Raw genomic sequence first — 12,940 nt, 5'->3', positions numbered from 1 at the left:
CCCCCCCCCCCCCCCCCCCCCCCGCACAGTCCCCCATCTGGGCCCCCTGAGGGCCTTTGTGGCCGGCTCCTGGTCTTCTCAGGGGTCAGAGGTCATGATCAGGCTGTTCTCCCTGTGGACTCGGTCCCTGGTTCTCCTGTGGCGGTCAGACTCCCCCTGATCCCACAGCTCGCGTTTCTGGAGCGTTCGGCTGCATCACGCCGCATCACGCCGCATCGCGCTGTGTTGCGCTGCGTCATCGCGCTGCATTGCACTGTGTTGCACTACATCACGCTGCATGACGCTGCATCACGCTGCATGACGCTGCATCACGCTGCATGACGCTGCATCACGCTGTAACACGCTGTGTCGCGCTGCATCACGCTGCATCACGCTGCATCACGCTGCGTCGCGCTGTGTCGCGCTGCGTCGCGCTGTGTCGCGCTGCATCACGCTGCATCGCGCTGCGTCGCGCTGTGTCGCGCTGCGTCGCGCTGTGTCGCGCTGCATCACGCTGCATCGCGCTGCGTCGCGCTGTGTCGCGCTGTGTCGCGCTGTGTCGCGCTGCATCACGCTGCATCACGCTGTGTCGCGCTGTGTCGCGCTGCATCACGCTGCATCACGCTGCATCGCGCTGCATCGCGCTGCGTCGCGCTGTGTCGCGCTGTGTCGCGCTGCATCACGCTGCATCGCGCTGCGTCGCGCTGTGTCGCGCTGCGTCGCGCTGTGTCGCGCTGCATCACGCTGCATCGCGCTGCGTCGCGCTGAGTCGCGCTGTGTCGCGCTGTGTCGCGCTGTGTCGCGCTGCATCACGCTGCATCACGCTGTGTCGCGCTGTGTCGCGCTGTGTCGCGCTGTGTCGCGCTGCATCACGCTGCATCACGCTGCATCACGCTGTGTCGCGCTGTGTCGCGCTGCATCACGCTGCGTCGCGCTGTGTCGCGCTGCGTCGCGCTGTGTCGCGCTGCGTCACGCTGCATTGCGCTGTGTCGCGCTGTGTCGCGCTGCATCACGCTGCGTCGCGCTGTGTCGCGCTGTGTCGCGCTGCATCACGCTGCGTCGCGCTGTGTCGCGCTGTGTTGCGCTGCATCACGCTGCATTGCGCTGTGTCACGCTGCATCACGCTGCATCGCGCTGTGTTGCGCTGTGTCGCGCTGTGTCGCGCTGTGTCGCGCTGCATCACGCTGCATCACGCTGCATCACGCTGCATCACGCTGCATCGCGCTGTGTTGCGCTGTGTCGTCGCGCTGCGGCGCGCTGGACGCAGCAAATAGCTGCCATTGTATTGGTCGGGAGCAGTTCCACACCCAGCGTCGGCGCTCAGCAGCGTCCGGGATAAAATACGTCCCACCTATTTTTGGCCGCGTCCGCACGCGAGTGAGTCCAGCCCCGCTGCTCGGATAGCTCCAAACAGGAAAGAGAACTGAAACAACTTCCGTGTTTTCAAAATTAAATAATTTGAAACGTTTACATTTTTGGTCATTGTCAGAGACGTTCACTGAAGTGTCTTTGTATGATCTTTATTGTGCCAGGTCACAAGATGTGGTTAGTCACGTAGTTATTAGGGCTGTCAAATGATTAAAATTTTTAATCACATTAATTACAGCTTACAAATTAATTAATCATGATTAATCACAAATAATCGCAATTTCCAACTATGTCTGAAATATCCCCTTTTTTCCTGTATTGCATTAACAAAAAAACGCCAGGACATGATTATATATATTTAACACGTGAGGTGTTTTATATTTGTGTGACAGCGATAAAAAACTGGATGGCTAATAACTTTCTGCAGCTAAACTCTGATAAAACTGAATTTCTTATCTCTGCTCCTCCCAGTCTTGTCTTTAGGATCAAAGATGGTTCATGTCTCCATACCTCCGTGATTAAACCCTCCGTTACAATTCTAGGTGTCACTGTAGACCAGGCTCTGACTCTGGATCAACATGTGAAACTTCTGATCCGTTCTTGCTTTTTCCAGTTGAGGAACAGCCAGACTGAGGCCCGTTGTGTCTCAAGCTGAGATAGAGATGCTAATCCATGCGTTTGTATCCTCACGCCTGGATTACTGCAACTCGCTGTTTACCTGTGTCAGAAAAACATCTTTGGATCGCCTGCAAGTGGTCCAGAACGCCGCTGCCAGACTGCTGACCAGGACCCCCAGGAGGTCCCACATAACTCCAGTCTTATCTGCTCTTCACTGGCTCCCCATTAAGTCTCGAATACAATATAAAATCCTTGTGGTGACGTCCAGAGCTCTGCGTGGCCAGGCACCGCTCTCCATCACAGATCTGTTACAGCCTTATGTTCCCAGCAGGTCCCTGAGGTCCTCCGACCAGGGCCTGCTGGGAGTCCCTCGCTCCAGACTGGAAACTAAAGGTGACCGGGCGTCTGAGGTGGTGGCTCCCACTCTCTGGAACTCCCTCCCAGTTGATCTAAGATCAGCGGACTCTGTCGACTCCTTTAAAAAGCAGCTCAAGACGCATCTCTACAGTCTGGCTTTTCTGTGATTCTGTTGTTTCTTTTCCCGTTTTGTGTTGTTTTTGTTCTGTTTTTTATCCTTTGTTGTTTATGATGTGTAAAGCACTTTGTGACTCAATGATCTTGAAAGGTGCTGTACAAATAAAGTTTATTATTATTATTTATTATTATTTAAGGCTCCAAATAAAATAAATACTCAAAAAACTAAAACATGCACACCATAACATAACGTGTGTGTGCAGCGCTCCCTCTGCAGTCCCTCTGAAGTTGGCTTTTGGCAGGAGTTACACTGTCAGGTCTGTAACAAATGTAGTACCACAAGAAAAGTAAAACTAAGAGATACCACACTTGTTTCTTACTCAATTAAACAGGGCATTCTTAGCCAGTGTTCCTTTTAGTGTGGAAAACAGAAAACTGCTTCAACATTTTTTAATCAAACAAGTAGAATCCATGAGGCCAGCGGCTCATCTCCCTCCATACTGCTTTCTTCTTCTGTTGTGATAAATGAGTTGACGCCAGGCCTCCTCTGCCTCCTGTCTGCTGTCTCAGAGGAGAGGCTTCTTCTTCTTTTTCGGTGCTTAAAGGTGCATTAAGGAGTTTTTCAACTTTAAAAATACTTATTTTCCACCATAAATATGTTATACATTTTTAATGATGTGTGCAATGCGCCCTGACATATTCATTACCAGAACCTCTAACAGGCTAAACTGTCACTTGAAAGTCACAGTGCCGGTCCGGCTCCAGAACTTTTTGGGGAGAATTTGGAAGGAATGACGTAATGTACGCCCCGGCTGGCCTGATGGAGTTAAGTTTCGTTTTGTCCGCCATTACTCTGCCAGATGCTTAGTGAGCAACAGCTGAGCAGGATCTTCCAGGAAGTCAGAACAGACTGGCTTCTAGCACTGCAGCTCCACACAGACTCCACCAGGGAGAGAAACTTACATTTTACTGAGCGCTACTAAAAGAGCGAGGAAGGAGTTCTCTTCCGTGCACGCGAGCCACAGGCACGAGTGTTTCACTAAGCTGCATTACACCCAAGGCCTGCAGGGGGCGCTGTTTCGCATAAAACGTGCAAACTCCTTAAGGCACCTTTAAAGTTCGTGTCCGGAGTTTTGAAAGAGAGAGGTTTTTTAATCCAACGTCTGGAGGCTCCGCCTCCCTCTGCTTTCATGAGCGACCAAGCCACGCCCCTTTAATTGTGCACGCTATTATCCGTGGGGTGAAAATGAGAGCCTCCAGTCCTGCAGCATCCTCCATGTTGAGCTGTTTCCGGTGGATGTTCAGCAGACGGTGGATATATCTGCTTTTTGGATAACATGGGGTCTGTGAGACGAAGACTATTATACTGCAGTGAACCAGACTGACACGTTGAAGCTCTGTTACTAAATGATTCATACATTGGAAACGAGCTGAAACTCCGGACACCAGCTTCAACAGCAGCTTGTATTCCACGCCGGTGCACTACCGCCACCGCTGACAGAGGTGAGGCTTGTCACGATGTGCATGTGTTCAACTGCGTTAAAAATTTTAATTAGATTAATTACATGAATTAATTAACGCCATTAACGCGTTATTTTTGACAGCCCTAGTAGTTATACATCTATTTGTAACAATATTGATTTATATACGCATTTTGTCATAAATACAGCTCATTACAAATATCCCAAAAACTGAAAATGTGCATATTTCGATATTTGAATACATTTGTGGAGTCAACAAAATAGCACGGGGTTTGTTTTCCATGCAGCGGTGATGTTTGTCCTCTTGAGACAGGACGGCTGTGCGCTCATTTTATTGTGAAAGGGTGATGGAGTCAAGCGGGATCTTGAAGTGTCTCTGGAGCTCTGAGACGGAGCAGAGCGCAGGAGAACCTGCAGTGGGATCAGGGGTCTCGCTGATCTGGATCAGGTCTCTGCTGATGCTCTGCTGTAATTTCACACCTGGATCCTCAGCTTCAATACCAGCTGTGTTCTCCAACCAGAGTCCGCAGGACGTCCTCTCTGCAGGACGTCCTCTCTGCTCTCTGCAGGACGTCCTCTCTGCAGGACGTCCTCTCTGCTCTCTGCAGGACGTCCTCTCTATAGAATGTCCTCTCTGCAGGACATCCTCTCTGCTCTCTGCAGGACGTCCTCTGTCATGTCTGTCTTCAGCAGCTACTCGTCTCGTCGTCCACAGTAACTACAGACCGTCGTATCTTTACTCTCTTCCTTCTCTTCACTCTTTTTTTTGTTTGTTGAGAAGTTTCTTTCGTCCACTTTTCTGTCTCTCTTCCTGTCTTCCTGTCCTCCTGTCCTCCTGTCCCCCTGTCAGTCCAGCAGCATCATGTCTCAGTCCTCACAGTAAATAAAGTAAAGTTACATGAGGACCAGTCTGGACCGGAGCAGCAGCAGAACCTCACTCTGCTGCCCCCTGCTGGACAGGACTGTCTCCAGGCCTCGCTCTGCTGCCCCCTGCTGGACAGGACTGTCTCCAGGCCTCGCTCTGCTGCCCCCTGCTGGACAGGACTGTCTCCAGGCCTTCTCACCCTGTCCCATCCAGCTGCCACCAAATCCACTTTCTACATGTCTGCTGTAACGCTGCCGTCCTCCAGACCCCCTGCCGTCCTCCAGACCCCCTGCCGTCCTCTAGACCCCCTGCCGTCCTCCAGACCCCCTGCCGTCCTCCAGACCCCCTGCCGTCCTCCAGACCCCCTGCCGTCCTCCAGACCCCACACAAAGCGATCCACGATGAATCCTGGTTCTCCAGGGTCCTGGTGAAGCGGATCATATGGCGTTCTGTGACAGGAGCACAAAGTCTCTCGGGGAACCTCCAGGTCTTGGTCTCAGGCGTCTTCAGAGCCCAGCAGAGTTTTAATCTGCTGGATCTCTGATCAATAATGTCCCATCGTCTCCATGAGACGCCGCTCATAGCCCCCCCCCGGCCGGACCGCCGCCCCGCCCAGCGCCACGTCTCGGTGTCTCGGTGCAGCACCGGGGCTCTGCTCCACATGCCGATGTTTCGAATTAACTGGTGCCCGTGTTAACTTGTGACCAGCAGACTGAAAGCTGTCGTGGTTCTGGAGACCGTCGGGTATCGACAGCTCCAGTGAGTGAATCTGTTCAGAGTCTTTAGTGAGTCTGACTGTAGCAGCTGCTGTAATCAGCAGGTGTTCACACAGACCTCCGCCGTCACTCTTTAACACGAGAACTAGTTAATCCATAACACCGGCCGGGCGATCGCTGTATTCTGCTACGGAGCTCTTTGAACTTGCTGTTGAGCGGTTTGCTTCCATCTCTCCTCTCCAGTGTTTTTTCTGTCGGGTTTTTATTAAAAAAGTGTTTTTCAACCACCGTCGTTCTTCTGCTGGTTTCTCACTGTCCTGCTTCCTGTTTCCTGCTTCCTGCTTCCTGTCCCGTCGTCACATCACTACGTACGAGGGAACGCATGGCGGAACCAATAATCCCCCGTTGAATCCTATCGCCTGTCAGGCGGCGTTCATTTGAGCCACGGAGCGGACTGTCGATCGGTGTCGACCAGCTGGATCCTCTCGGTGTTTATATGAACCTTCACAGTCCGCTCCGCCCTATAAGCCATTGAACGGGGCCATGTAAACGTGCGTGCTGGCAGTCTGAGAGGGCGAGCGGTGGCGGCGGACACAGCGGGAGGAGCCCTGACCCTGGATCTACAGACGCAGCGGGACGGAGGACAGGGACGTCTCCGGCTTTTGTCTCCGGCTGCAATGAAAAACAGTGAAAAGACAACACAGCTGATTGAAAGCAGCTGCTGCGTCACGTGACCCCCACAGCTCCACCCCCCCTCCGGACCAGAGCCATGTGCCAACTCCACCCCTACTGCCAGCCAATCACAGCGCGGCAGAGTCCCGACCAGGACCCTGCTGCCACCCAATCACGGTGCAGCGGCGTTCCAGGCCCCGCTGCCGTCCAATCAGAGCGCAGCGGCGCCCCGGCCCCTCGCTGCCCGTTTCTCTGCTGTCTGTGACTGGACACACATTCCCACATCTCCTCACTTATGTGAACATTCTCCACGGTGCACACACATGGTGAACATGCAACACACACACACACACAGACACACACACACACACACACACACACACACACACACACACACAGGCCTCATCTCATGCCGTCTGACAGCAGCTGCTCTGATTGGCTGCAGGAGGCTGGAACTCGCTGAAGCTTTGATTCATGTCTCTGAATCGGTTCTCTGATGGGCCTGTTCTGTTTTCAAGGCGTCGCCATGACGACCACGGCCCGTAAACGTAAAGGTTAGAAAAGATGAGAGTAAAGGTGAGCTAACAAACACACACCAGCACAGCGACAAGAGCAGGAACAGCTGAAACCAACGTCAGCAGCAGAGCAGCACACACAGACATCAGCAGTAACTACTCCAGAAAACTACTCTAAAACCAGCCAGTAACTAGTTACACACATCAGCATACAGTGAGCCACAAGTCGCTAACTAGACAAGCCTCGAAAATACCAAATGGCAGCTGCTGCCCTGGGTAATCTGTGTGTGTGTGTGTGTGTGTGTGTGTGTGTGTGTGTGTGTGTGTGTGTGTGTGTGTGTGTGTGTGTGCGTGTGTGTGTGTGTAAAACACCTCCCTATTCACTGTGAGCCCTGACCTGAGAACAGCCATGACAGAGAGACAGCAGGTGTGTGTGTTGCCATGGAGACCAGCTGCTCTCAGCAGGTGTGTGTGTTGCCATGGAGACCAGCTGCTCTCAGCAGGTGTGTGTGTTGCCATGGAGACCAGCTGCTCTCAGCAGTTTTCCATCCAGTCTGTCTGGTTGAAGAACAGTTGTTTCTCCAGAAGTGAGAGGAGGATTTTGTCTTTATCTTCCACTGCGAGCAGCAGAAGCCTTTCATGGATTCATCCGGAGGTTTTCCTTCTGGAGGATCATCCGTTCATCCACAGCCGGTCTGGACAGATGTGTGAACGTCTGGATTCCGGAGGAAAGCTCTCTGGACGCTCAGGAGCAGATGGCGGAACGTTCTGCTCTCTCAAACAGAAGCCTGGAGAACCGCTTGAGGCAGAGATTCTACCGGTAAAACCCGGGGAGCCCGTTCTGCTCAATGCCCTGTCAGAAATGGTAACGGGGTCAGGAGTTAACGGGTCAGGAGTTAACGGGTCAGGTATTAACGGGTCAGGTATTAACGGGTCAGGAGTTAACGGGTCAGGAGTTAACGGGTCAGGTATTAACGGGTCAGGTATTAACGGGTCAGGAGTTAACGGGTCAGGAGTTAACAGGTCAGGAGTTAACAGGTCGGGAGTTAACGGGTCAGGAGTTAACGGGTCAGGAGTTAACGGGTCAGGAGTTAACAGGTCAGGAGTTAACAGGTCGGGAGTTAAAGGTTCAGGAGTTAATGGGTCAGGAGTTAACGGGCCAGGAGTTAACAGGTCAGGAGTTAAAAGGTCAGGAGTTAACAGTTCGGGAGTTAACAGGTCGGGAGTTAAAGGTTCAGGAGTTAACGGGTCAGGAGTTAATGGGTCGGGAGTTAACGGGTCGGGAGTTAACAGGTCAGGAATTAACAGGTCAGGCGTTAACGTATCGGGAGTTAAAGGTGGTGTAGGCAGGATTCAGCATCTCCGCCATCTTGCTTAGGTTTACCTAAGCAAGATGGCGATTTGAAACTCAGCACAGCCAATCCTGCCCTGTTTTCTCTGACATCACGCCCTTACGCAAGTTAAGCCCCTCCCACAAGAACGTGCGATGAACGCCCCTCGACCAATCACGGTTAGAGCCTCAGGGGCTCTTCTGATTGGTCAAAGATACCTGGAGCTGTCGAGATACCTTTTCAGCTCAGAACAGAGACAGATGGAAACGCTGCGCCCTCGCGGTAGAGCAGTTATGCTACACTCCTAAAGGATTATCAATGGATACTCTAACATTTAATCCAAAGAAAACAAAGAAAAATTAGCATTGACTAGCAAAATCCTGCCTACAGCACCTTTAACGGGTTGGGAGTTAACAGGTCAGGAGTTAACGGGTCAGGAGTTAACAGGTCAGGAGTTTGCAGGTCAGGAGTTAACGGGACAGGAGTTAACAGGTCAGGAGTTAACAGGTCAGGAGTTAACGGGTCGGGAGTTAACAGGTCAGGAGTTAACAGGTCAGGAGTTAACGGGTCGGGAGTTAACAGGTCAGGAGTTAATGGGTCAGGAGTTAACAGGTCAGGAGTTTGCAGGTCAGGAGTTAACGGGTCAGGAATTAACAGGTCAGGAGTTTGCAGGTCAGGAGTTAACGGGTTGGGAGTTAACGGGCCGGGAGTTAACAGGTCAGTAGTTAACGGGTCGGGAGTTAATGGGTCAGGAGTTAACGGGTCGGGAGTTAACGGGTCAGGAGTTAATGGGTCGGGAGTTAACGGGTCGGGAGTTGAAGGGTCAGGAGTTAACATGTCAGGAGTTAACAGGTCAGGAGTTAACGGGTCGGGAGTTACAGGGTCGGGATTAAACGGGTTGGGAGTTAACGAGTCAGGAGTTAAAGGGTCGGGAGTTAAAGGGTCAGGAGTTAACAGGTCAGGAGTTAACGGGTCGGGAGTTAAAGGGTCGGGAGTTAACGGGTCGGGAGTTAATGGGTCGGGAGTTAAAGGGTCGGGAGTTAAAGGGTCAGGAGTTAACAGGTCAGGAGTTAAAGGGTCGGGACTTAAAGGGTCAGGAGTTAACAGGTCAGGAGTTAACGGGTCGGGAGTTAAAGGGTCGGGAGTTAACGGGTCGGGAGTTAATGGGTCGGGAGTTACAGGGTCGGGATTAAACGGGTTGGGAGTTAACGAGTCAGGAGTTAAAGGGTCGGGAGTTAAAGGGTCGGGAGTTAATGGGTCGGGAGTTAAAGGGTCGGGATTAAACGGGTTGGGAGTTAACGAGTCAGGAGTTAAAGGGTCGGGAGTTAAAGGGTCGGGAGTTAAAGGGTCGGGAGTTAACGGGTCGGGAGTTACAGGGTCGGGATTAAACGGGTTGGGAGTTAACAAGTCAGGAGTTAAAGGGTCGGGAGTTAAAGGGTCAGGAGTTAACAGGTCAGGAGTTAAAGGGTCGGGAGTTAAAGGGTCGGGACTTAAAGGGTCAGGAGTTAACAAGTCAGGAGTTAAAGGGTCGGGAGTTAAAGGGTCGGGACTTAAAGGGTCAGGAGTTAACAGGTCAGGAGTTAATGGGTCGGGAGTTAAAGGGTCGGGATTAAACGGGTTGGGAGTTAACGAGTCAGGAGTTAAAGGGTGGGGAGTTAAAGGGTCGGGAGTTAACGGGTCGGGAGTTAGCGGGTCGGGAGTTATCGGGTCGGGAGTTAACGGACACGTTCTGTTAAACAGTTTTCAGGTTGTTTCTAGAACGCAGTAGAAGAATCTCCTCTCCCAGAATGCTTTTCTGGTTCCAGCAGAGCTTCAATAGAACTTTAGATCCAGAACGGTGTGGTGGATCCTTCAGGTCCAGCAGACGGGGCGTCGGGAACGCCGCTCCTGAAACGGTTTTAATGGTCCAACATGTCCTCCTGGTCCCTCAGCCTGTCCTCCTCCACAGCCCGGGGTCCTTCTGTTGGCTCTGGCAGCCATTCCTCTCTCCTCTTCCTCGCCTCCGGATGAGCTCTTCATCTGGACCTTCCGGCTCCAGACTGAAGGACAGCCTTCAGGTTCAAAGTTCATCCCACAGATATTCGTCCGTTTTGCACTAAACTGGAAGAAGAAAGTTGTTGTTTATCCTCCGGTTGCCCTGGAAACAGTGAGCTTCCAGGTCAGAGGTCAACAGAACCACAGCAGTTATCTGGACCCCGGGCTGTGGTGGAGGACAGGCTGAGCGGACCAGGAGGACGTGAGTGAAGCTGGGACTAGATCCTGTTCTGGTTTGGACTGATCCCAGATCTCTGGATCTCCAGGGGGGCTTCCGTTCTGCCAGACTTTATTTAAATGCTGGACCTGGTTTTCACACAGAAGGTTCCTGGTCTGGAAGAACCCCGGATCCACGGACCAGACCGGACCTCAGCGGAGCCTCGACCCCCGGACCGACCGGAACGCTGATCCAGTCTGGGACCTGAACCAGGCCCCGGCCCCGGCCCCCTGCTGGGGAGGCAGTCCATCCGGCTGTCCCAGGGCCTCCTGGAGGACGCCCAGAGACAGGAGCCTGCTGAGGAGGGACAGCTGAGGACTGTCCCTGGACCCCATCCCCAAGGTCCTGCTGAGCCTGGACCTGGGGGACTGGACTGGGGAACTGGCCCTGGGGGACTGGACCGGGGGACTGGACCAGGAGACTGGACCGGTGGACTGGACTGGTGGACTGGACCGGGGGACTGGACTGGTGGACTGGACCAGTGGACTGGACGGGTGGACTGGACCGGGGGACTGGACTGGGGGACTGGACCAGGGGACTGGACCGGGGGACTGGACCGGTGGACTGGACCGGGGGACTGGACCGGTGGACTGGACCGGGGGACTGGACCGGTGGACTGGACCGGGGGACTGGACCGGGGGACTGGACCGGTGGACTGGACCGGTGGACTGGACCGGGGGACTGGACCGGGGGACTGGACCGGGGGACTGGACCGGTGGACTGGACCGGTGGACTGGACCGGGGGACTGGACCGGGGGACTGGACCGGGGGACTGGACCGGGGGACTGGGTGCAGTCTTGGTGGAACTGGTGTGCGATGGGCTCGTTGCTCTCTGTCTGCAGACGACGCTGAGGCGGAACGTGGAGCTCCGCGGTTCTAGTCCAGATCATCGGCTCCACACCAGCAGAGGATCCCGACCAGCAGCCTCACACGTGCGCACCAGCCTCACACGTGCACGGCCTACAGTCACTGGGAGTGCCGGGTTTGACAGTTTAGTCCAGGGTTGCGGAGACAGCGGCCCGGCTCCGGTCTTCGTGGCTGGACCAAGTCAGAGGGACGGACCGGGTGTGTTGGACTGGACGCCGGACACCAAGGACCAGTTCTCTGGACTCGGCTGCTGTTTTTGATTTATTTATTTCATTCATTTAAATAAAACAAAAAGTGAATACAACATACTTGCATCTGCATACTTCAGCACTGACATGAATGAAAAGGTCCAGAAAGAAGCTAAAGCTCAGAAGATCTGCCCCTGGACCATTCAGAGTCCTTTAAACTTCCCGTGTGCGCTGCATACAATACTTAACAAAGAAACAATACTAGGGCTGTCAAAAATAACGCGTTAATGGCGTTAATTAATTTATGTAATTAATCTAATTAAAATTTTTAACGCAGTTGAACACATGCACATCGTGACAAGCCTCACCTCTGTCAGCGGTGGCGGTAGTGCACCGGCGAGGAATACAAGCTGCTGTTGAAGCTGGTGTCCGGAGTTTCAGCTCGTTTCCAATGTATGAATCATTTAGTAACAGAGCTTCAACGTGTCAGTCTGGTTCACTGCAGTATAATAGTCTTCGTCTCACAGACCCCCATGTTATCCAAAAAGCAGATATATCCACCGTCTGCTGAACATCCACCGGAAACAGCTCAACATGGAGGATGCTGCAGGACTGGAGGCTCTCATTTTCACCCCACGGATAATAGCGTGCACAATTAAAGGGGCGTGGCTTGGTCGCTCATGAAAGCAGAGGGAGGCGGAGCCTCCAGACGTTGGATTAAAAAACCTCTCTCTTTCAAAACTCCGGACACAAACTTTAAAGGTGCCTTAAGGAGTTTGCACGTTTTATGCGAAACAGCGCCCCCTGCAGGCCTTGGGTGTAATGCAGCTTAGTGAAACACTCGTGCCTGTGGCTCGCGTGCACGGAAGAGAACTCCTTCCTCGCTCTTTTAGTAGCGCTCAGTAAAATGTAAGTTTCTCTCCCTGGTGGAGTCTGTGTGGAGCTGCAGTGCTAGAAGCCAGGCTGTTCTGACTTCCTGGAAGATCCTGCTCAGCTGTTGCTCACTAAGCATCTGGCGGAGTAATGGCGGACAAAACGAAACTTAACTCCATCAGGCCAGCCGGAGCGCGCATTACGTCATTCCTTTCAAATTCTCCCCAAAAAGTTCTGGAGCCGGACCGGCACTGTGACTTTCAAGTGACAGTTTAGCGCAGTTAGAGGTTCTGGTAATGAATATGTCAGGGCACATTGGACACATCATTAAAAATGTATAACATATTTATGGTGGAAAATAAGTATTTTTAAAGTTGAAAAACTCCTTAATGCACCTTTAAGCACCGAAAAAGAAGAAGAAGCCTCTCCTCTGAGACAGCAGACAGGAGGCAGAGGAGGCCTGGCGTCAACTCATTTATCACAACAGAAGAAGAAAGCAGTATGGAGGGAGATGAGCCGCTGGCCTCATGGATTCTACTTGTTTGATTAAAAAATGTTGAAGCAGTTTTCTGTTTTCCACACTAAAAGGAACACTGGCTAAGAATGCCCTGTTTAATTGAGTAAGAAACAAGTGTGGTATCTCTTAGTTTTACTTTTCTTGTGGTACTACATTTGTTACAGACCTGACAGTGTAACTCCTGCCAAAAGCCAACTTCAGAGGGACTGCAGAGGGAGCGCTGCA

The 12,940-nt window shown here is 52.6% G+C and overlaps 1 protein-coding gene across 2 annotated transcripts in view; it reads left to right on the top strand.

The window, feature by feature from the left end:
* Positions 1-12,940, top strand: part of LOC115408444 (natural resistance-associated macrophage protein 2-like) — a 918,259-nt gene that overhangs the window by 559,724 nt on the left and 345,595 nt on the right. The window lies entirely within an intron of this gene.

The sequence above is a fragment of the Salarias fasciatus genome, chromosome 20 (assembly GCF_902148845.1).
Source record: "Salarias fasciatus chromosome 20, fSalaFa1.1, whole genome shotgun sequence".
In the NCBI taxonomy this organism is placed as follows: domain Eukaryota; kingdom Metazoa; phylum Chordata; class Actinopteri; order Blenniiformes; family Blenniidae; genus Salarias; species Salarias fasciatus.
Note: the sequence above shows the minus strand (reverse complement) of the source record. Positions and strands in the feature narration are given on the sequence as shown.